The sequence below is a fragment of the Cupressus sempervirens genome, chromosome 5 (assembly GCF_028749045.1).
Source record: "Cupressus sempervirens isolate cs-2001-9-10 chromosome 5, ASM2874904v1, whole genome shotgun sequence".
Lineage (NCBI taxonomy): Eukaryota > Viridiplantae > Streptophyta > Pinopsida > Cupressales > Cupressaceae > Cupressus > Cupressus sempervirens.
In genome coordinates, this window is record NC_143122.1 from 925,013,704 (window position 1) to 925,038,238 (window position 24,535).

Sequence of the window (24,535 nt, forward strand, 5' to 3'; positions counted from 1 at the left end):
GGATAAGTCAAGCTATGAGAGTCTCTGAGTTTTTAGCAACTCTTTGTCATTTTTCTAGAATCTTATTTATTTTCAAAGCACTTAGAATTAGAAAGGTTTGAAGAAAAACAATATGGATTTTAGATCCTTGGAGAATACAAATTAAGAGCCACTATCATTATCAAAAAAATTGGAAATTAATGAAGACGTTTTCTTTAACATCATAGAAGAATTTTTTTCACATATTAATGACAAAATATTGCATTATGAAGAGGAAAATGAAGACAACCTTGTTTTACAAAATGAAGAAATCATCATACATGAGGTTGTTGCTGAAGATGAATGTGACATTAGATTATAACTATTACTTCAAGAATAGAGATACAATAAAAAACCAACTCATCTCCACAAAGACAACAAAGAGGGTTCAAAATTTGTTCTTTCACAAGGGTGTTCAATTAGACATCTCATTCATATGGAGGAAAAGATGTTATCACAAGTTATGGTTGCAACAAAGAAAGAAATTACAACTGGAGAAAATGTCAATATGTAACTGCAGCAAAAGGGGACACATTTCAGCTAACTTATGTACTTCAATACAATAATATATATTGTCAACATGAAGTAATAAGTGAGTTTATTAATTTCTTTCCAAAAGTATTATTGTTTGTTAAGTTTCTTCTGATGTTGCAATTATTTCCAATTGCTCATAAGCATGTGAAGCGTTGGAAGATTTTGAGAAGAGGAAGATACTTCAAAGAACCAATAAATGGTTTTGTTTAAGTGGGTTCTATTTTTTGATTAGTTTAGGTTAGGGTAGGTTTTTTATTCAATAAGTGTTGTTACATAGTGTCTTAGAGTAAGTAGTTGTCTAGTTTAGTTTTTTCCTAGTTCTTCTTGTCTCAATAGCTATTTTGGAGGAGTTTACAACTAGGTGGTTTCTCACATGCCAAATAATTTTTTTTTCAATGGTTTGAGTGAGTAAGGTTTAATTCTAGAAGAGAGTCTTTGCATATATTTCCAAAGGTTTCATTGAGTACTCTTCATGATGTCAAGAATGTATTTTCAATGATGGTGTCTAGTTGGTATTATCTGTAGGTTTCATGTTGTAATAGTTAGTCCTACACCAACTACTATTTGATTTTAACAATTAGTCTTACAAAAACTACTATGCAACTAAATAGTCATTTTTCAATAACTACTATGTGATCCAAAAGACAACTTGCAAAAAGCATGAAGACATATCTATATCTATTGATATTAAATATGGAACACTCTTGGAGGGACCTAAATATTCAACATTAAAGGGACCTATACTTTTAGCTATTTGAAAGCTTGAATCTTCTCAAAAAAACACAAAGGGTACTATGTTTATGATTTCCATTTATTCATAATATTTATCATTTTTAGTAATTGATTATCTATGCATTGCATTTTGTTTCTCAATTATCATTATTATAATTATATGCATCATAAGTGATTTTTTTTCCTACCCTCATACATACATTATCATTTGAGGACAAACAACCTTTTAGCTAGGGGGAACATATGTGTGCCTTGTGTTATAGTCATAGACCATTCAAGGATGACCTTCCATGAATATTTTTTAGGTTCCCTACTATATTCTTGGTGAAAAATGTGCAGATAAGAGAGGGAAAAAAGTATGGAATGATAATAAGGATTACTTTAGTAGTGAATCTTCACCTTTTGGTGATCTCATCTAACAAGTCAATCGTCATTTGGTGAATAGTGCATGCAACGTAGGTCAACCGCATCATCGAATATTTATCGGATGTGGGTCCAACACTTGGGGTAGTCACCCATTAGTTATCACATGATTGGTCAAAAATATCGGTCCAATTGCCAATGCAATATACATTTTGGATACATTTATTTAAAACATATTGCTAGCCTTTGCGTGTTATTTCTTATTGGCCCACGTCCTTTTTCCATTACTACAACCAAATAATTTTCCCTTGGTTGGGTGTCGCCAGCCATTTTACCGACATGTGTCAATCACCAGCCCTATTTAGCCAATTTTTTCCTACTATGGGCTTGCATAGGAAGGTGCATTTCACCTACATTTGACATTCTTTCTTCTTAATCCTACCTAATTCACCAACCTATATTGGACTATAAGATGTTATTATTCTACACAATTCACTATTTTATGGTTTGGAGACTAACATTTCTTATTGCTGCCAAACTTTTAGAGTGTTGAGTGCATTGGCCATTGACTCATGGACCCTAGTTTTTGTAAAAGGAAAGTGATTTTTAATTGATTTTTTATGTCAATAGTGGTACTGGACCATGGGGTATTGGTTTTTTTTTAGTTTTACTGTCTAGTTTCTGTTGATGACTAGACACCTCACATGCTAAGATAGCCTAAAGGTTTGCAAAATATATTGGGTAGTACCATATACTATAGTACCATAGCAGTAGTACCCTTTTTTTGAGAATGAATCATATTATTGTTATTATATGTAGCCTAAGTAGTTCAGTCTTTTGTTCAACAACTAAGTTGATTATTTTTTGCAGCCTTTTTTGGTTTGCCATGCCAAATAAGAGGGGTAACAGGGGTTCTAGTAGGATCCCTAAAAGCTAAGAGAGGCTACCATTACCAAAACACAAAACCATAGTAGCATATTTTGGTGGTGGAAATGTTGGCGACCTACAAGATTCACAATTTAGATCTCCAGTGGTTATTGAAAAAGGAGATTCATCACAAGTTGGACCCTTAGACTATATTGAAGTTCAAGTTGGTGAACTTGATATCTTAGTTGAGAATGAACTTGAACAAGATTTGGAGGCACTTTCCCTGAGTAGGGAGACACAAACTGAGATTATAGAGTTGGAGTCAATCCTAGACTAGTCGGGTGAGAAAACTAAAACTAATTCCATAAATTGTGTTCATGCACAAAAGTGGAAAAAAAAATTGGAATCAATGAAAGATCGATCTTGTTGGGATTTGTCCAAAAGGAATTTTTAGTTAGAATGGGTGGAAAAGTACTAGTTCATTGAATTGTAGTACCCAATCGAATTGATGGTGAGCCTCTTACAAAATGCAAATGTAAGATTTGCATAGAGATAACAAAGAAGGAGAAAAGGTTGCAGCTTAAAATTGATACCATAGAAAAGCATGTCGGTAAAGTTTACAAGAAGGAAACTATAGATGGAGTTGAAAAATCCATGCTAACTTGGAAAAAAAAGGAGAACTATCTACATATTGGGAATGCCAAAATATACTAGTTACACCAGTAATTACGGGACAAGCATTTTGCAGTAAAAAGGTTCCATTGAAGATTTCATTGGGAAAGCAATGAAAGTGAAAAATATGGGAAAAGTAGTTCAATTAAGTATGGTGTTTTATATATTGAAAAGAGGACATCTTATGATGGACTACCCTTTAATTCCTACCTTATTGTGCTTTTTGAAAACTCGAAACTATCTGAATAGTCACTGGTCAATAAATGGCAAGTGGGAATGGGCTAGATGTGTTACACAGGTTGAAAAAGAAGATATGAAGGATAAAATTAAAGACTCTAATTTCATTGCATTGTCTCTAGATGAAGTTACAACAATTGATAATACTTCCTGGGTGTGCATGCATGTCTATACTATAAACAATCTTTGTCGTCAACCATTTCTACTATTTGTTGCTAAATTGAATCATAGTGTGATAGCTAAATATTTATATGAATTATTAAAGACTACTCTAATTGAATCTAGAGGTTTGGATAGCATGGAGATTTCCAAAAAGTTGGTGTGTATTGGAGCAAATGGAGCTTTGGTTATGCAAGGTCATAAAGACGGTCTTTGCAAAAAGATCATGAATGATTTGGCACCCTATGCTATTCCCATTCATTGCATGGCCCATCGAATGAATCTAGCTTTTGGAATTGTCAGCAATTTTGGTTGTGTAAGTAAAGTGGAATCTCTAATCAAAGAAATTTACCAATACTTCTATCGAAGTCCAAAATGAGTCTTGGAATTTTAACACTTTGCTAAATGACTTATTAATGGGAAGAAGCTTCTTAAAGACAATGATACTAGATGGATCTTGTTGGATGGATTGGCACATCGAGTAATGTATGAATACCCATCATTGTTTGGACTAATCCACTCTATGTGAGACAAAATCCCTCGGCTATATTCAAGCCTAACTAATGTTAAGGTACTCTTAACTTTAGCAACTATTCTCCCCATGCTACAAGAAATGAGAAATATTATAAAAAAAGGTTCAACAAAGAGCTATGTACATTGAAGAATATAATAAGCTACATAAAATGACATGTAGTAGCTTGGATACTTTGTACCGATTAATACCATTAGATGAAACAAAGTTTGCAAAGTGGTTAGAAATCTCATATTTGAACAATCCTGGGAACTTTTTACATATTGGTGCAAATGATGAGGTATATGCTAGGGTACATGGAGTTGACATACCAATGCAGTACTATGCCTGCATCAACCTTAACTCCAACTCCAACAAAGCAATAAGCGAAGTTGAATTAGTACCAGAGAAGGTACTTTCACGTGTTACAAGTGAAGACTTCAAGAAGATCAAAGACTCCATGCTTAACTATTTCAAGTGAGTTTGGTATAATATTTCATCAGAAATTAGATTCAAATTCCCTCTAGAGGAACTGCTCGAAGCAATGTCAATTGTTTTTCCACAATATTGGTCTCTAAGCTATCTGGTTGATTTTCAAAGAAGGATAAAAGCTTTGATTCAAAATTTTTGCAAACCTAAAGTAATCAATGGAGTCACTATAAATGAAATTTTAGATGAATCTTGACTAAAAGATCAATCATATTCTTTTGCAAACATAATGAGGGAACAATATGCTCTTATGGAGAACCCAAATGAAGAGGAAGTTGTAACAACGCTTTGGAAAAACCTTGAGGACAGCAATCAGTTGAGAGAGGCAATACTAGAGTATTTCAAGCTTACTAATTTATGTTTGACAATGATATTGGGTTCAGTGGAGGATGAGAGAGTTTTCAGTACTTTGGGCTTTTTGAAGTCAAAGGTTAGAAACAAATTAGACAAAAATTTGGATAATTGTCAGAGGATCTATAATTCTAGGTATGAGATAGAAAATTTCTCTTATGATAAGGCTATCAGCATTTGGAGAAACCAATGTCAAAGAAGAGGGATTTCCAACATTTCAAACCCAAGTGGCAGTGGTTGTGGCAGTGGCGGTGGCAGTGGTTCATATCTTGATATTGGAAGCAATGAAGATGATGTTGACTTTGGCATGCATAGTGAGTTTGACGCTGATAGTGAATATGAAGAAAACACAATAGAAAATGAAATATTGTATGCAATAAATGAGGAGGATTCTGATGATAGTGATGCTGAGCCAGTCCATGCAGAATGGCAACTATAGCAGCATCTCAACCTCAAGTTCTAATTTCTTTGCGAGTCAAGTAGTAGGCTAGTAGCTCTGATCTAAGACTCTACCTACTAATTAATTATGTAAAATGTTTTTACAAGTTAATTTATAGCCTTCATTCACTATCCTTTTATAGATGCTTAAATTATTATTTTTTGAACATGTTGATGTTACAAACTTACATGTTGAGATTTTCATTGATTCTAGTTTCTTTAAGAAATTGTAACATAATGTATTTAACAAAATAAGATCTATTTTTTTTTTAAAAATGTATTATAATTTATAATTATAAATCAGCCCGCAACATAATACATTTAACAATTGTCAATTATAAACAATTACAACCCTTTGCAAATGAGTCAACGTCAAATTGAAATGACTCTGAATTCTCTTTTGCAGATACAAGGAAGCAAAAATAGCTGTAGGCTAGTTTAGAATTGTATATATAATCATATTATTACTACATAATACATTATGTGTATAAAAAATAATTCCAAGAATCACAATGATTCACACGATTTGATGATTCGATTCATGATTCGATTTGAGCTTGATGACTCTGATCTGATTCTGATTCTTGTTACTTTGGTACTATACAATCACATTGCCAATTTGCCACATTGCCAATAGTACAATTTTTTCAAGTAGTAGGACTAGGGAAATTTTTTCCATCTACTCTATATAGTAATAGTATGCTAGTTCTTGATTGCCCAATATCTTGATATGCTGGCTCTTGATTCTTGTAACAATTAACATTAAACAAAGTTGAAATTAAATCCAAAATTTGAAATTAAAGAGCAACAAGTAACAAAATTATTATAGTATTATCACTTACTAAGCTGTTACTTCTTAGTGCTATTAGCTATGAGTCATGACTACCAATGACAAAAATAATAACAACTTTAGTTTGAGAAGATGACCTAGCTTCAAAGATTTATTTAGGGTGCTCCATTCTGCATCATTTGGAAGCTCCATTTGTTTGAGGTTGTAGCAGTTTATCTACAACTTCATTCATTGTTGATAGCGGTTTGATGCAACTTGCAATTCTTTCTGGAGTGGTTTCCTTAGGCAAGTTGCCTAAATCATAATTCATTTTGTCTTGTAACCTTTTCATGTAATTTTCTTTTCCAATAAATCTGCCATCTAATTTAGCTCGATTTGGTAATCTAGCAATCAACAAGTTTAGTATGATGCTATTCATCTTCATCAATTCTTTGGAAGTAGATTTGAGAGCTTCACGTATTTCCGTTACTTGTTCACAATGGTGACCGACTTCAATGGTCATTACAGAGGCATCCAAGTGTTTGTTTATTCCATGGTTTGCCAAATCCCTATCAATGGATCTCTTTACTTTATTCAAAATTTGGTCAGAAATATTTTTTAAGGAATTGGTGAAGATTTTTCTTTTACCCAAAATATCACTTTTTACATTTTCAAAGACAAGTCTGAGATTGCTATTTAAATCAAGCCATTCAAACAAACTATCACTGTCCTTCATTATTTTGTCCCAATTTTCTTGTTTGATAAACTTAACTATGTTTATTATAGTATCCTTCATATGATGGTCTTTGGAAGAGGTCATTCTATTTTTTGCCATTACATTCTCCATCTTTTTCTTCATTTTAGACATCTCTTTTTCACTCTTTTTTTGTGTTTCCTCTAGTTTCCCTTGCTAATTAGTTTCTCTCTTCCTCTCATCCTCCAATTTCTTCTTCAAATCTTGGATTGTCTTTGTAGTAGTTACCTCTTTTTTCTTCTCATCATCGAGTTCCCATTTCAAATCATGGATTGTATTTCGAGTGGACTCCTCTTTTTTCTTTGCATTGTCCAATTCCTTCTTCAAATCATGGAGTCTTTGAGTAGAGTTAGTAGACTCTTCTTTCTTCATGTTCCCAATTCCTTTCTCAAATTGAGGATTTTCTTTGCAGCTGACTCCTCTTTTTTCTTTGCATTCTCCAATTCCCTCCTCATGTGGTGGGTTGTGTTAGTGCTTGCAGTAGCACTAGACTCCATTTTGTGTTAGTGCTTGTAGTAGCACTAGACTCTATTTTCTTCGCATTCTCCAATTCCTTCTCCAAATTACTGATAGTGTTTGCAATTGACTCCTCTTTTTGTTTCATATTCTCTAATTGCTTATTCAAATTGTCAATTTTTTTTGCACTAGACTTGTCTTTTTCTTCTCATTCCCCAATTCCTTTTGCAAATTAAAAACCATATTTTCCCTAGACACCAAATGTTTCTTTTCATTCTCCAATTCAATCTTCAAAATATTATTTTCCTTGACAGCATAGTCTAGGTCAGTTTTTAATTTATTTTTGACCTATGCACTAGTCTTTACAGACTTGAACAATTGTGTAGTAGAGACTTGTTCATGATAAAGTCTTTTTTGACACATCCAATTCTTTAGTCAATTTTTGCACTTGTTAATTCATATTTTCTTGCTGAACAATTGCCTCTATAGGAGAAGATTTCTTTATCCTATTTTGCAATTCTTTGAAACTATTGTCTGCTACTTTCTCCTTCACCTTCACATTATCAAGGTCTACTTGTAACTTTTCTATTTGCTTTGTAAGCCTTTTATTTTCACTCTCCACTTTTAGAAGTGTAGAGTAGACTATTTTGTTGCTCTCTTTTGATATATTGATTTTGTCAATATTTTTCACTTTTGACAAGTTCGTTTGAAGACTGGTAACTTGTATATCGTCAAGATTTATTATATTTTGTGGTGGATTATTATCTCTACCCATGGGTATAATAGCCATGAAGTTCATCATTTCATTGTTTGGATCATATGTTGGAAATATTCTGTTAGTAGATCCCTAACATTCAACAACTGCATCACTTTTCAAAGTCTTCATAATTTGCCTATTTCTTTCACTTGTCTATTCAAACTTTGATGCAAATTTGTTTAAACTAAAATCTGGGTTTTCTGACATAATTGAGTGTTTGAAAGGTGAATTATCAATTGTATCCTTGTGTGCTCCTCCAACTCTAGTTAAACTTACTCCACCTACAATTGTATTTTGAGGATTGCCAATAGACTGAAGATGGCCCATTCCAAATCCTGGCATTTTAGGACTATTTTTTGGGTTATGTACAAAAGCTACTAGTGCTAGTGCTAGTGCTAGTGCTAGTGGGATCAACTATAACTGGGTTCAAAGATTTAACAAATAATTTTTTGGGATGACCTTTAGAAGTAGAGGCATAATGTTTTTTTCCCTTTCTAGACGAATCATCTTCATTCTCAAAGAGTCCAATGATTGGTTCACTTCTTGTTTTGGGTGGGTTTGGTACTGGAAGTAGATTCCAAATCCCTTCACCACTTGCACTAATGGGCCCTATATCTTCAAAACCCATTTTTTGTATCATAGTTGCCCCTCTACTATATATTTGTTTAACAGAATTACTCATTTGAAGTATAATAATATCTCTACCCCTGATTGACCCAAAATCTTGAATACCTTGAATGTTAGCATCAGACTCAAGGTCTTTCTACCTTTCATTATCATTGTCACTGCCAAAATCATATAGTACAATTGGATGCTCTTTATTCCAATAATTGCTAAAAATTTCATTCTCCTCAATTTCATCAAAACTAGCTAATGTCTTTGGTTCACCCAAATTTTACCTCATTTTCCAAAAATCAGTCATCTTGGTTTGACACCACATTTCAGCTGTGCATTTCTCTTTAATTTCTTTCAGCATAGACCTCTTAGAAGGTTAAGATGATTTCTTGTAGAAATTTAAGTATGCCAGAGGTTTTGATTTGTGCAATGTCATAATTTGGGATGAAAATTCTTGCATTGAAATATTATTCTCTGTTGCATGTTTCTCCATCTCTTTCTTAACCTCATCCCACAAATCCTTGTTTTTAAACTTTTCTATCAATGGCATCTCCTAATGTTGATATTTGCTTGCAAAGTTCCCATTGGTAATAAGTCTCATTTTTATTATGTTTAGTGGATCATAATTCTAGTGACTAACAAAATCAAAGCAAAAAAAGGTTACCAATTCATTTGCCAGTTTGAAAGCCTTTTTCTCAAATGTGAGGCCTCCAATTGCGAAAGGCAAGGAAGGAATTTCTTTTGTTGTCCATTAAAAAGTTCATCTGCGCTCTCCATATGCCATACATATTCCAGTGCAAAAACCCTTTCTATAATATGCATTGGAAGTTTGTAGGGTTCAACCGCTGAACTGTAAAACCTTAAGACAATGTACTCTTCCATGAAGAACCAGTCAGCCAATTGAATCTGACTTCCCAGTTGAATGCAATCTTTACAAGACACAGGAAATCTAGGCATGAAAGTGCCTATGATTTTTTGGTAAATAGGTGCCAAAAAGAAATTTACAAAATGGTTGTGGTTTTTATTTGCAACAGTCATCCTCATCTTATGTGTCCACTCATATACTAAACTTGGAGTCTTTGATTTCTTCTAAGTTCTCTCATCAAACTTATAGACCTCAATATTAGGCTTGTTGTTCTCTATCTCAAATATTGGGTGATGCTTTGCTAAAAGAAGGTAGCACAAGTAACTTGTGAACCTAAATGTCTTTGTCTTGCCTATAGTTGTACTTTGTTTAATCATCAGTAATTATTGTTGAATAAATTCAACAATGTGCTGAACAAAATTATATCTTACATCAACCTACTCAACTAACTGACCTTGATAATGGATATTATAAATCATTTCAAGAACATTGGCCCCCATTTCCTTGTTACTGTCCAATCCTAGACAAAAATGATAACAAAGAAATAGTATTTTGAACCCATGGGACAAAAATATCATACTGATAAGGAGGCTAATGGTCTATGTCCAGTGTAACACTAGTAGAACTAGAGGACTCTGAGTTTATTAAATCCTTAATAAATGAATCTTGAAAAACTCTTTCCAGTTTGTCATAAACCTATGCCAGTTTATCCAAGTCAATTCGCCCATTAGAGCTTTTTGGTTTAAACCCTAGCCCTAGGTCTAATAGAGTGAAAAATTCACTCTTAGTTATGGATAAAATTTCCTCCTAATTGTTTTGGTTTACAATTGCCTTTCTATTTTCATCATAATTTTGAGCACATAGCATTACAATTTCAAGGCAAAGGAATACTTTAGGTACAATGAGGTTTGCTAATCTAGTAACCAGAGCAGCTAATTTATTTTTATGTGCACCAATATTGTTGTTATATTTGTAATAATTTCTCCCCTTTCTATGGATCTTTCCACTTATTAAACAATGAATGTCTAATTCTCATTATTCCTAAATCTTCATGGATAACAAGATAAAAAATATCATGACATTCATCGGTGAAACTTGGGGTTTGTAGCACTTGATTGAGTTCTATAATATGTTTCTTTTCTTTTATGCGTGCACTCGTATGGGAGGTTTTTGACTTTGTTTTGCCCATGCCTACTATTGGTTATTATACAAAATTCTTCTTCAGGTCCTATTTAAAATAATTGTAAAGTGTAAACCTAAGATAGTTAAAATCAAGATTTCTATTGCTACAAATTGCAATGAAAAAAGTTGTAAAAAAATTAAATACTCGGAATCGAGATTGGATAATTGGTGTTGTTGTTTGATACTCAATTTTCACACTTTCAATCTTTAGAACACAAAATAGAATTCTGCCAATTTGAGAAAATTTGAAATTTGAAAACCCTATTGACATATCAGACTCTAAAAAATAATGAAATTACAGGGTAGGGTTAATAGTTAAAAAGAAAGTATTAAGTAATTAATGGTTTTAGGTACTTTATTAATCGTATGTACAATGTACATGGAAACGACATAAAGTGTCAAGACTCAATAATTTAGTAATGTACATAACAATAATAATTTTTTTTAAAAAAAATATTTGTTTATTACATTGATATACATTTGAATAAATTTGTTCATTTTAAATAAATTAATTAATAAAAATAGAACTTAACTATTGATGATTTGATATGATTTTTGGGTGAATTTGTGGAGTGATATCTTCATGCGTCCATCAATCGTGACATCGTGACACTTGTCAAGGACAAGTGTCACAATTCTAGATGAATCTAGGCACTTGGGAGAGATTCCCCAAATTTGCCCAAAATTTATCTTGGGCCGTCAATCTTTCTTTTAGTCAACAGTCAGGATTTCAATTTTTGAGTAGAATCTTATAGCACACATGTCCCGATTTCAAGTTAATTTAAATATTGATATTCAATGAAGATATATTAAACTTTATAAAATAAAATTAGTGCAAGATATGAAACAAGTACCACTAGTACTTGCCTTTAGTTTTTATATAAATCTAATTTAAATTTAATAAATTTATTATAATATATAAAATATTTTAATTAATAAAAATGCAATATAATTATTATTTCTTGTAAATTTCTAATGATGTTAATTTAAATTTAAATTTTATTCATAAATATATTATATAATCATTGATAATATGTTCTATTATATAATAAATAATTATAAATAAAAATAATAATATTTTTATAATAATAATAAATCTTAAATGATTATATAATATAAGTAATATTATTTTTAATTGAATGAAAAAAAAAAATATTATAATTTATTAAAAAAATACATTATTACAATATAAAATATTAAACCAATGCACTTACATTAAAAAAAAAAAAATATTAACATTAGTGAATCACATTGAAAAAGAAATATTTAGCTCTTAGCCCTAAGTCTAGTAGCTACCTACAACTACTAATAATTATTAATAAATTATAATGAAAGTAATTTAATTTAAATAAAATTTAAAAATAATTACAAATAATTACAAATGTTATATTTTTATTCATATTTATTATTTAGTTTCAAAATAAAAATGTAATATAGTTTAATTATCTATAAATTATTAACATATATTGATAATTGTGATAATTGTTTATAAACATAATTATTAATAATATTATTAACCGAGTCTTCTGATTGACAATGATCAGACACGTGTCAGGATTCCAGATGAATCTAGGCACATGGGAAAGCATTCTCCAAATCAGCCCGAAATTTATCTCGGGCCATCAATCTTTCTTTTAGTCAATGGTTGGGATTTCAATTTTTGAGTAGAATCTTGTAGTGCACGTGTCCCAATTTTGGGTTAATTTAATTATTGATATTCAATGAAGATATATTAAATTTTATAAAATAAAATTGTTGCAAGATATGAAACATGTGCCACTAGTACTTGCCTTTAGTTTTTATATAAATCTAATTTAAATTTAATAAATTTATTATAATATATAAAATATTTTAATTAATAAATATGTAATTTTTTTTTTGTAATGATGTTAATTTAAATTTAAATTTAATTCATAAATATATTATTGAATCATTGATATATATGTTCTATTACATCTATATCATATGGTTATAATTATATTATATGTTCTATTATATAACAAATAATTATAAATAATAATAATATTTTTATAATAATAATAAATCTTAAATGATTATATAATATAAGTAATATTTTTTTTAATTGAATGACATAAAAAATGTATTATAATTTATTAAAAAAATACATTATTACAATATAAAATATAAACCAAAGCACTTACATTTAAAAAATAAAAATATTAACTGAGTCTTTAGATTGGCAATGACTAGACATGTGTCACGATTCCAAATGAATCTACGCACATGGGATAGCATTCTCCAAATCGGACCAAAATTCATCTTGGGCTGTTGATACTTCTTTTATGCAATGATCAGGAGTTTAGGCAGAACCTATTACCGATCAAAAAAATTATTATAATAGTTTTAATATATAAATAAAGGATTTTCTTTTCTATTAGAGAATTGATTTTCTTTTCTATCATAACTATAAGCTTTTTATTGTAAAGATGATATAAAAAATTCAATGAAGACATATTAAATTTTATAAAATAAAATTAGTGCAAGATATCATGAAATAATAATAATAATGTAAATAAAATAATTATAATTTAAAAATGTAATTGCAAATGCTATATTTTTATTCATATTTATTATTTAGTTTCAAACTTAAAATATATTATAGTTAAAATATCTATAAATTATTAAAATTTAACATTTATTGAAAATTGTGATAATTGTTTATAAACTATTCTTCATCATTTAAAAGATTTCATAATGAAAAAAAAGTTAGAAATAGGAGACAAGATAGTTATGAAATAAAAAATTGACACATAAATTATCAAAATTATATTTAACTTTGTTAAGGTAATAATCTATTAATCTTTAGTTTTTCTTGAAGCTCCATTTGTTTTAGCCAATTAGATTAAATAAAAATAGTTAATTATTAATAGTTAACTATTTTTAACAAAGTCGTAGACTAACAATAACATTTCAACAGTGCATTGAGAATCAAGATGCCAAAAAAAAACTTACAAAGTCATAGACTAACAAGAACAATGCTTTGAGAAGTAAAAAACTATTGTTTTCATTGATAATATTTTAGACTATACAATGTACATAGTACTGATTCATAGCATAGATATTCAAATAGCTGATTAAATCAGCTTGATTTTACTATTTTGTAATTTATTGAAAAGGGCAACGCCCAATCCAAAGAAAAAATTAAAAATACAAATATCTTTAAAACATTTTTTTGCCCTAAGGGCAACAAGTAAGGAAACAAGTTACAATATTCAAAAATAGCACTAAGGGAACAAGGAACCAGGGAGGCTGGAAGCATGAATGGGTTAAGGGGTTGAGAGTTTGAAGCCTTTAATCAGAAAGGTCTTCAAGTCTGTCTGCGAGGAATCTATTGGAAAAGATGATATCACTGAACTCATCCAACCATGCGAAGTTGGTCTCACTGATGTCATCCAACAACAACCATTTTTTCACAAAATCCCTTCCAAGCCGCGCCAACTTTTGATGGTGAGCCAATTGCCATTTGTTCATGTTGAGCAAGAATAGATGATTATGCATAATGCACCCTATGCCTTCCTCCCAACACTTGTCTGCTACATTTGCAAAAGGGATGCCAATGCCCAGTCTTGATATTTGTTTAGCCAATACAAGAATTTTGACATCATCTTCTAAAAATATTTCCTTAAAAATGTTATGCAAAAGCATCAACATGTCTAGATTTGATTGCCTCTAAGGTCAACAATAGACATGAGGAAGTGAGAGGTAATATTCATGGACACACAATACCTCTTATCATTTTTAAAAAATTCATGGTTGAGTACCATGAATATAGCATGGCGGATAAAAGGACTCTGAGCATCTACCTTGCAAACCATGGAAAGGACATCATTAGGAATCTTGCCTAGAAAGGGTTTTTGTAAAGCCATTGTAGTGCATTTGAGGTGAATTGTTATATCCATGACTAAGATTTAAGAAACTCTGCAAACTACAACTGCAAACCAAATTTAGATTGAAGTGTGAAGAATATGAGAAATGATAATGAAAGAGGAATTGAATAGGCTATTTAATGGAACTTTTTATTTAATGGCACTTCCAATTCCATTATGGCAGTTGCATTTAATTCTTCGGCATTCACGATCTTTCATATCTTAATTTTTCGTATTCCTATTAATTTTAAGTTTGTGAAACACTAAAATGTACTGGCATTAATGTCAGATAGTTGATAGTGCCTGACATTAAGTAATGATTTGCATGCAAACCTTTTCACATGTCTCCATTCTAGAGAACTATGTGCGACTATAGGTCTTTTCAAGTGAGTGGCCCCTAGATGCATCTTCTATCATTGATCTCTAAGTAATCAACAATCAATAAAACTATTGTATTTACTATTAACAATACAAAAGTGACGATAGTCGACTTGGTAATAGTGATACTGACATAATGATGTTACAACATTATTAATAACACACCTAAGATAGTACACAAGTTGATACTTGAAGTGACTACTTAGTAGTCAGTATAGTCACTAGCCAATACATGTGCAAATTTTGCTTTCAAATTAAACAATGTTTTAGTTTACCACTGAAGATTAGCCAAGACCATTATTATTCATTTTCTTACAAAACAAGTAATTTGCCTCTAACATTATTAATTCATTTTTTGAAAGGAAAAAAATAGCCATCATTTATTTATCTGTTAGCCAAAAAAAAAAAAAAATTGCTACATTTAAAATAATTTTTTCTAGGGCAAGACAAAAATTGCCAACATATAATATTTTATTTCTCTATATGGAACAAAAAATTGCCCTTGATGTAAAATTTTCCTATCCACAAAATGTTGGAATTTCCAGCATTTTAGACTTTTTTTCAGGAGGTGTTTCTTAAAGTTATCACTGAATGATAATAGCTTTCATGACTATCTAATGCCTATCCCTTGCTTAAGGACAATCGGGATTTCAACTAGGGGAATGATGAGCCTATAAATTGTCATATCTATATCCATTTATTATAACACTTTACTCCATGATTTCAATATATTCCCAATCCATTTCCACATATTAACATGATTCATGAAGCATTAATTATGATAAATGATTTATTGATTAACATTTGCATGTGTAGCTAGTTGATGCTAGATTGTGATAAATGGTTATTATTGAATAATAATAATGTTGAAGTGATTAACATGTTTTTTGTGATATATTTGAGTCGTTCATATAGTTGGAAAGAAGGAGAAGCAAGCTAACACTTGTCAATATTAAGCAATTGCAAGAAATGAAGAAAAAGTTCAAAGTCAATTTCAGTAAAATAGACATATATCACTCAATTATTAATAAAAATAAGAATGGCTTATGGATTTGGAAATCTGAAAACAAGGTGCACAAACCCTTTGAGTGTTTGAGTTAGTTCAGAATAGTTAATGAGTAGTGCAAATTAGAAGTTGACTAAGTAAAAAGTGGCACATTTTTAGGTAGCAAAAAACCATTTTCAATAAATCGATCATAACTTCCATATTTCTTAATTAAATTCAGATTTTAAAAATGATCTCAAAAGATAAAAAGGAGGAGAATAACCTAGGAAAAGGGTTTGATCTAATTCATAATAATAAAGGAGAACCATCCGTTTGAGGAGACTACTAAAAATATGGAACAGAAAATCAACACACTTAGTCATTACTTTTGTAATAAGTCTCTTCCTTGTTTAAAAGAATGATGAGACATGTGTTAGATGGTTGTTACAAAGTCAATAAGCTTATATATTTGAAATTATAATAAAGCATTTGATATACATACATATATGGAGATACATAGATAGATAGATATATAGAAAGTCGTAGTTTGTAATATACAGTTCTTGTAGCCATTACTGTGTACTTAGATTTATTTCTAGCATTGTTATAGTTTATATTTTTCAATGATAGGATAACTTAGAGATTTTTGTAGTGCATATACTTTATAGAATTGTTTCAAGTATATGTCCTCAAGTTGACAATTTAAATGAACCTTCTCTATTAGAAAGACAATTTCTCATCTTGGATGTCCAATCCATGAGTTGAGTTCTTAAAACCAAGTTATTGATCTAATTGAAAAGCCAACACTAACTTATACATGTATGTGATTTTCATTCATGTTTAGTTGATGATGAAGGAGGGGATTAAATAGGTTGATGATGTCATGCTCTCAGCTATATCATTCATCCTTGAGACATTTACGATACATTATGTTGTGTTATCATTATTTTTCTATTTGATATTAGAACATATATGATTTCTAATCATTGTTTTCTTTTGCAAAATCACCTGTTAATGGGGGGTAGAGTGCAAGGGGTGAGGCACAACCCATTAACAAGGGAAAGGTAATTAGGTGCTTTTAAAAGTGATTAAATAATGATGCATTCTTGTCAAATTTTTTTGCTAATGACATATAATTACATTCTTTATTATACAAGGCATGGCTACTGGTGATGAGTCTAGGAAGATTTAGCATCACAAACCCTTTGACATTTTCATTCATAGTGAGAGCACCATAGTATTTATAAGTATCATTTATTTATTATTTTCCTTATTTTAAAAAAAAAATTCAAAACTAATTTTCAAGATATTAACAACTAGGCTTTTGTATCTCATAGGAAACACATAGTGCACATGAGGTTGGTGTCAAAGTTTTGTATCTTTGCTCATACAACCATTATATCTAGAGGAGTTGACAAGAGTAAGTTTTAGTTTGAATTCTTGATTATATGTTATAAATATAGTATGATATGAATTATAATATTATAGTTTAAGTTGTAGATCCATTTGACAAACATACTTGAACATATACATGTCACAACCAATTAGGTTCCAGAAATCTTGACATATGAGAGGACTCCTAACCATTGCAGGAGATTGAGAAGAGAGTTATTTATGATGAAAGTTTAATACTATAAATCTTCATTAAAAAAAGAATCATTATTCATTTGAGTAATTCAATGTTAGATACACAAAATCATATAAATTTGGTAGTCTAACTTTGGGTTTTCCTTCTTTGTTTATGTAGGATACATCTGATCCACCTAGTTCAGTAATGAGGCTACATTTTGTTGATCCACCAGCAACATAGGATAGTATAGTTGTCATAGGATGCCTCATGAGACATTTTGATATGACATATGCCACATTATATACATAAACATTGATATGAGACACATTTTGATGGCATGACCAACCATAATTTGTATATGATCTATGTATTTTGATATATATTTGCATAATTTGTCTATGGATACATGAACTTTAATATATATTTGTGTAATATTTATATGGATACATGTATTTTGATATATATTTTTGTTATTTATGTGCACACGGATATACATATTAATTTAGTATAGAATTGTTCAATTTATTGTGGATCATGTGTATTGTTCATGTTTATGGAATACCATTCATTTTGATCATGTTTATTATATTTGATTCAAATACAATAATTTGTGAATAACATTTTAACAACCTTTATTATCAAATTTTGCTACAATATTTAATTTTAAATTATATCATATACATTTAATTTGAAATGATCTCTGCAATCCCTTAAGATGTCAATAATTAGCCAGCTTCATGGCCAATTTGATCTTAGGAGCCCATCTATGGTCTTACGAGACATTTTTGTATGTACTGGTTGCAAATATTATTAGGGCTCTATGGTCAAAGTAGGGGTGTCACTAGGCTCTTTTAGACCTCGACATGACCATCTTGTAGCATTCCACATTTCACCGATAGCCCCCACGAGTTTTAAGTTATGACCCTCAGATGATTGACCTCGAAACACACTTAAAGCATCTTGAGGACTCTTCAGTACAGGGTGGCCAAAAATGTTGTAGGCTCTCTATGGATAAAACAAGATTGTCACTAGGGTTCACCCACCCATCTAGAGATAATGGAACTAAAAATTCAATGCCAAGATCAATGGTTTCAAAGTTATGCAGTGATGCACCAATGAACTAAGGCACACTACAAGTTTTGGCATAGAGCGAGATCATTGTGCCAAATCCAAACAAAATGTGATATCTCTGAAATGAGATAAGTTATTGTAGACCTCAACATCACTATCTTTTAGCATTTGACATTTCACTAAAATCTCTCGTGAGCTCCAAGTTATGACCCTCAGAAGATTGACCTTCAAACACACTTAGAGCATCTCCAAGACTCTTCGATATGGGGTTGTCGTGAATGTTGGAGGATTTCTATGGCCAAAAAAAGGGTTTCAATAAGGTTCACCCACCTATCCAGAGGTAATGAAACTGATGATTTGATGCCAAGATTAGCAGTTTTAAAGTTACATAGTGATGCCCCAATAAATTGAGGCACACTACAAGTTTTGGCATTGAGTAAGATCGTTGTGCCAAATACAAATGGAATGTGATCTCTCTAAAATGAGATAGGTTATTATAGATCTCAATATCACCATCCTATCACATTCAACATTTCACCGATAGCCCCCATGAGCTCTGAGTTACAACCCTCAGAATATTGAACTCCAAATGTACTTAATTAGAGCATCTTTGAGACTCTTCGGTATGAGGTGGATGCAAATATTGTAGGGTCTTTGTGAATGGAACAAGATTTTCACTAGGGTTCACTCACTCATCCAAAGCTAATAAAACTAACAATTCGATGCCAAGATCAATGGTTTCAATGTTACGCAATGATGCACCAATGAATTGAGACACACTACAAGTTTTGGCATCGAGCTAGATCACTTTTTCGAATTCAAAAAGAATGTAATCTCTCTAAAATGAGATAGGTTATGTAGATCTCAACATCACTATCCTATAACATTTGAATTTTCACTAATATCCCACATGAGCTCTAAGCTATAGCCCTCAAAATATCGACCTCCAAATGCACTTAGAGCATCTTGGAGATTCTTCAGTATAGGGTGGTTGTGAATGTTGTAGGCTATCTATGACTAGAACAAGGTTGTCACTAGGGTTCATCCACGCATCTAGAGCTAATAGTGATGATGATTTGATACCAAGATCAACGATTTCAAAGTTATGCAGTGATGCACCAATGAATTGAGGCACACTGCAAGTTTTAGCATTGAGTTAGATTGCTATTCCAAATCCAAATGGAATATGATCTCTCTGTAATGAGATAGGTTATTATAGAACTCAATATCATCATCTTGTAACATTTAAAATTTCAACAATATCCCCCACAATCTCTGAGTTAAGGCCCTCATAAGATTGACCTCCAAATGCACTTAGAGCATCTTGGAGACTCTTCGATATGGGGTGACCATGAATGTTGTAGAATCTCCATGGCCAGAACAAGATTTTCACTAGGTTCACCCACCCATATGGATCTAATGGCATCAATGGTTCAATGCAAATATTAGTGGTTTCAAAATTACACAGTGACACACCAATGAACTGAGGCACACTATAAGTTTTGGCATTGAGCGTCATTGTGTCAAATCCAAAGGGAATGTGATCTCTCTATAATGAGATAGGTTATTATAGACCCCAAAATCACTATCCTATAGCATTTAATATTTCATTGATAGTTTCCATGAGCTCCAAGTTATGACCCTCAGAAGATTGACCTCCAAACACACTTAGAGCATCTTTGAGACTCTTCGGTATGGGGTGACCATGAATGTTGGAGGCTTTCTATGGTAAAAAAAAAGGGTGTTACTAGGGTTCATCTACCCATTTATAGCTAATAGAACTAGAGATTCAATGCCAAGATCAATTGTTTCAAAGTTACATAATGTTGCACCAATGAATGGAGGCATACTGAAAGTTTTGGCATTGAATGAGACCGCTGTGCTAAATCCAAATGGAATGTGATATCTCTAAAATGAGATAGGTTATTGTAGACCTCAACATCACCATCTTATAGAATTTTATGTTTCACCAATAGCTCCTGTGAGCTCTGAGTTATGACCCTTGGAATATCAACCTCCAAATGCACTAAGAACATCTTTGAGACTCTTTGGTATGAGGTGGCCGTAAACGTTGTAGGTTCTCTGTGGCTAGAATGATGTTGTCACTAGGTTTCAACCACCCATCTAGAGCTAATGGCATTGATGATTTGATGCCAAGATCAATGGTTTCAATGTTATACAGTAATGCACCAATGAACTGAGGCACACTACAAGTTTTTGCATCAAGCGAGATAGTTGTGTCGAATCCAAATGGAATGTGATATATCACCTATGGACCCTTCCTCAACCAACCAAAAGAACCTATGTACTTCTTAATCAAGAGTCCCCTCTATGATAATGCTGAACTACACCAATCAACAATGCTAAGAGCATCAAGAAACTCTTCTAAAATCTTCAATTTCTCCTTAACTAGAGCTCTCTTCACACATGCCCCTACTCCATCATGTTCCCCTTTCCCATGGCCAAACACAAAAAATCTCCAAATATGAGGCACTCCCCTCTCTACATGCATCCTATACAACCAATATAACATAAGCACATTCTTGAATTGACCTGTGGAATTATCTGACCAAATGACATATCTATCCATAGCAATGTCATGCTCATATAAGAAATCAAAATAATTCTTAAAACAATGTTGCAAAAAATTGTGAGAGTGGGATCTATCATCACTCATCTAAAAATGGTATTCTCTAATAATCTTCCAATTATCTTCTGCACTATTAGGGGCATGCCTGTATGTTATGTGGACAAATATAGCAATTTGAATGGAGTTATAATACTAATATTTTTCTAAATTTTGGGGCTAAAATGTGTAGTTCTTTACAAAGTCAACAAATGATATAATAGTGCTAATGGAAAAAGTCTCCTTACACATTCTAAATTTTTAATCCAACCATTGAGACTTGTGACTATTCCTTGCATACTTGTAGAAAATATTTGTCTTGAAATCTGAAATAAAATTAGCCACACTGATTTCTTTTTCGACCGATTCACATCTAGAGCCCTCACCTCCACTCTTCAATGTGTATTTCATCATTTCATATACCCTTTTTTTACTATTTTCCTCCCAAGATCTTGCTCACACCCCTCATGGAAACATATGTCAAACTTGGATAAGCCACCATATTCTGAACACTTCTCATTTAAGCAAACATTTGTATAAAAGAAACAACCATCAACTCTAGGACTTAAAAATTGATCGAGAAAGTCTCTTGGTGATTTTGGAAGCCCACTAGCACCACAATTCTCCAAAATTTTGTTACTATGCAAAGTATAATGGATGGAGTGTAATAGTCCATAGTGCATAGAAAACTTCATATGATATTTGCAACAACATGTATTTCAAATCTTAAGTGACACACAATAGAATGACTTCAAAGATTCAAAAGCCCTTTGTGATATATGCAATCTTGGATGACTCTTTAAATTCTTTGAACAACATAGAATGACTTACCTTCAAATAGTGTTTAGGATGTGGCATGAAATCTCTAATGCCAATTCTCAATTCAAAACATCTTTAACACTGGATGAGACTCTTGAGTGCCTAGAGTGCCAACACAATGTAATTTCTTGCTTCACATCATTGGTTAGCTTCTTATCAAAATGTGAAAGTCTCCCACCAAAAACTTATGTATTATTTTGAAGAGGATCGTGAATTCTCTCTCATCTAGTAAGAATTCTTCTCAAAGTAATACAATTTAGGTTGAAGTCAATACAAGTTTGTCTCATATATCTACCCTTTCTCAAATGATGACTTACCAAAGAGGTTGTAAGAAACCTTTGATTAGCTCTTTTATCCTTCTCCATGCTATTTTTCCCAATTCTATTGAGAGCACTGAAAAGATTCTTCACAATAATGACATTTCTTTCCATTTTCTTATTGACATGAATCTTCAATTTGGAGAGAATAGGTCTCATCTTTTGCATCTTTAATAAGTGCCTAAAATGTTGACATTTCTCTACCACTATCTTGTTGCCAAAAAACATCTTATATAGTCTTGAATCCCATAACTGAATGGTTCCTTGTGATTTTTTTCCTTCCAAATTACTAATAATTGTTTCATCAATTTAAATTATCCATTTTGGGTTCTAAGACCTTCATTTCTATTATAATTAGGAGATATGGTCAATCATGGAATTTACATTATGAACTGGTAAATTTTCATTCTCCAAATTTTCAATTCCAACATTGTCATTATCAATTGGTACATTTTCATTCTCCAACTAAGCATATTCATTTTCTGACTCTATGATTTCACCTTCGATCAATACATCATCAACTTGGTTCACATTTAACATACTGTGTCTCTTCCTTCAATGATTTACTTTGTCTCTTTCCCTATATGTTGCAATGTCTTCATTCAATACCTTCCTTTTGTATTAGCCTTTCCAAAACTACTGCTCCTCATTCAGACAATAATACCAAAACCTAATCAAATCTTGTAGTAACCTTTTCAAACAATGGACCCTAAACAAACTTTTTTCTCCAAACCTGTAAAAATGCCAAGAAAAAAAATGATTGTCCCAAGTCTATAGTGATAGAGAATATTTTGGTAAAAGTCTACCAATAAAAAGATTCAAGTACCTGATCCTATATTGGGTATCCAATTTCATATCGAGTATCCGATATGATGTCAAGTACCTAAAAACATCACCCAAAATTTGGAGGGAAATCAATTAGTATTATATATTATTATTATATAATATAGTAATATATTATTATTATATAATATAGTAATGTATTATTATTATTATATAATATAATATTTATAATCATATATTATTTATTTTATTATTATTTAGTAATCAATCATATGGGTTGAATGAGGTCATATGGCTAACCTAAAACCCCATTCGACCTATTGCATCATGACATGTATCCCTAGGGGTCCTAGGACACCTAGGGACATATGGTAATCAATCATATGGGTAAAATAGGGTCATAGGTTAACCTACAACCCCATTTGGCCCATTGCATTGTGACAAGTGTCCTTAGGGGTCCTAGGACCCTTAGGGACATATGGTAATCGATCATATGGGTCAAATGGGATCATAGGCCAACCTACAACCCCACTCGACCCATTGCATCATGACATGTGTCCCTAGGGGTACTAGGACCCTTAGGGACATATGTAATCAATCATATGGGTCAAATGGGGTCATAGATTAATTCAACCCATTGCATCATGACATGTGTCCCTAGGGGTCCTAGGATCCCTAGGGACATATGGTAATCAATCATATGGGTTGAATGGGTTTGTAGGCTAACCTACGACCCTATTCAATCTATTACATCATGAAATGTGTCCTTAGGAGTCCTAAGACCCTTAGGGACATACAGTAATTGATCATATGGGTTGAATGGGGTCATAGGCTAACCTATGACCCCATTCTACCCATTGCATCATGAAATGTGTCCCTAGGGGTCAAAGGACCCTTAGGGACATATGGTAATCAATCATATGCGTCGAATGGAGTCATAGGCTAACCTATGACTCCATTCTACCCATTGCATCATGAAATATGTCCCTAGGGGTCCTAGGACCCCTAGGGACACATTTCATGATGCAATGGGTAGAATGGGGTCATAGGTTAGCCTATGACCCCATTCAATTCATTGCATCATGACATATGTACCTAGGTGTCCTATACCCCCTAGGGACATATGGTAATAGATTATATGGGTCAAATGGGGTCGTAAGCTAACCTATGATACCCTTTGACCCATTGCATCACAACATGTGTCCCTAGGGGTCTTAAGACTCCTAGGGACATATGGTAATATATCATATGAGCCAAATGTGTTCATAAGCTAACCTATGACCCCATTCAACCCATTACATCATGACATGTGTCCCTAGGGGTCCTAGGA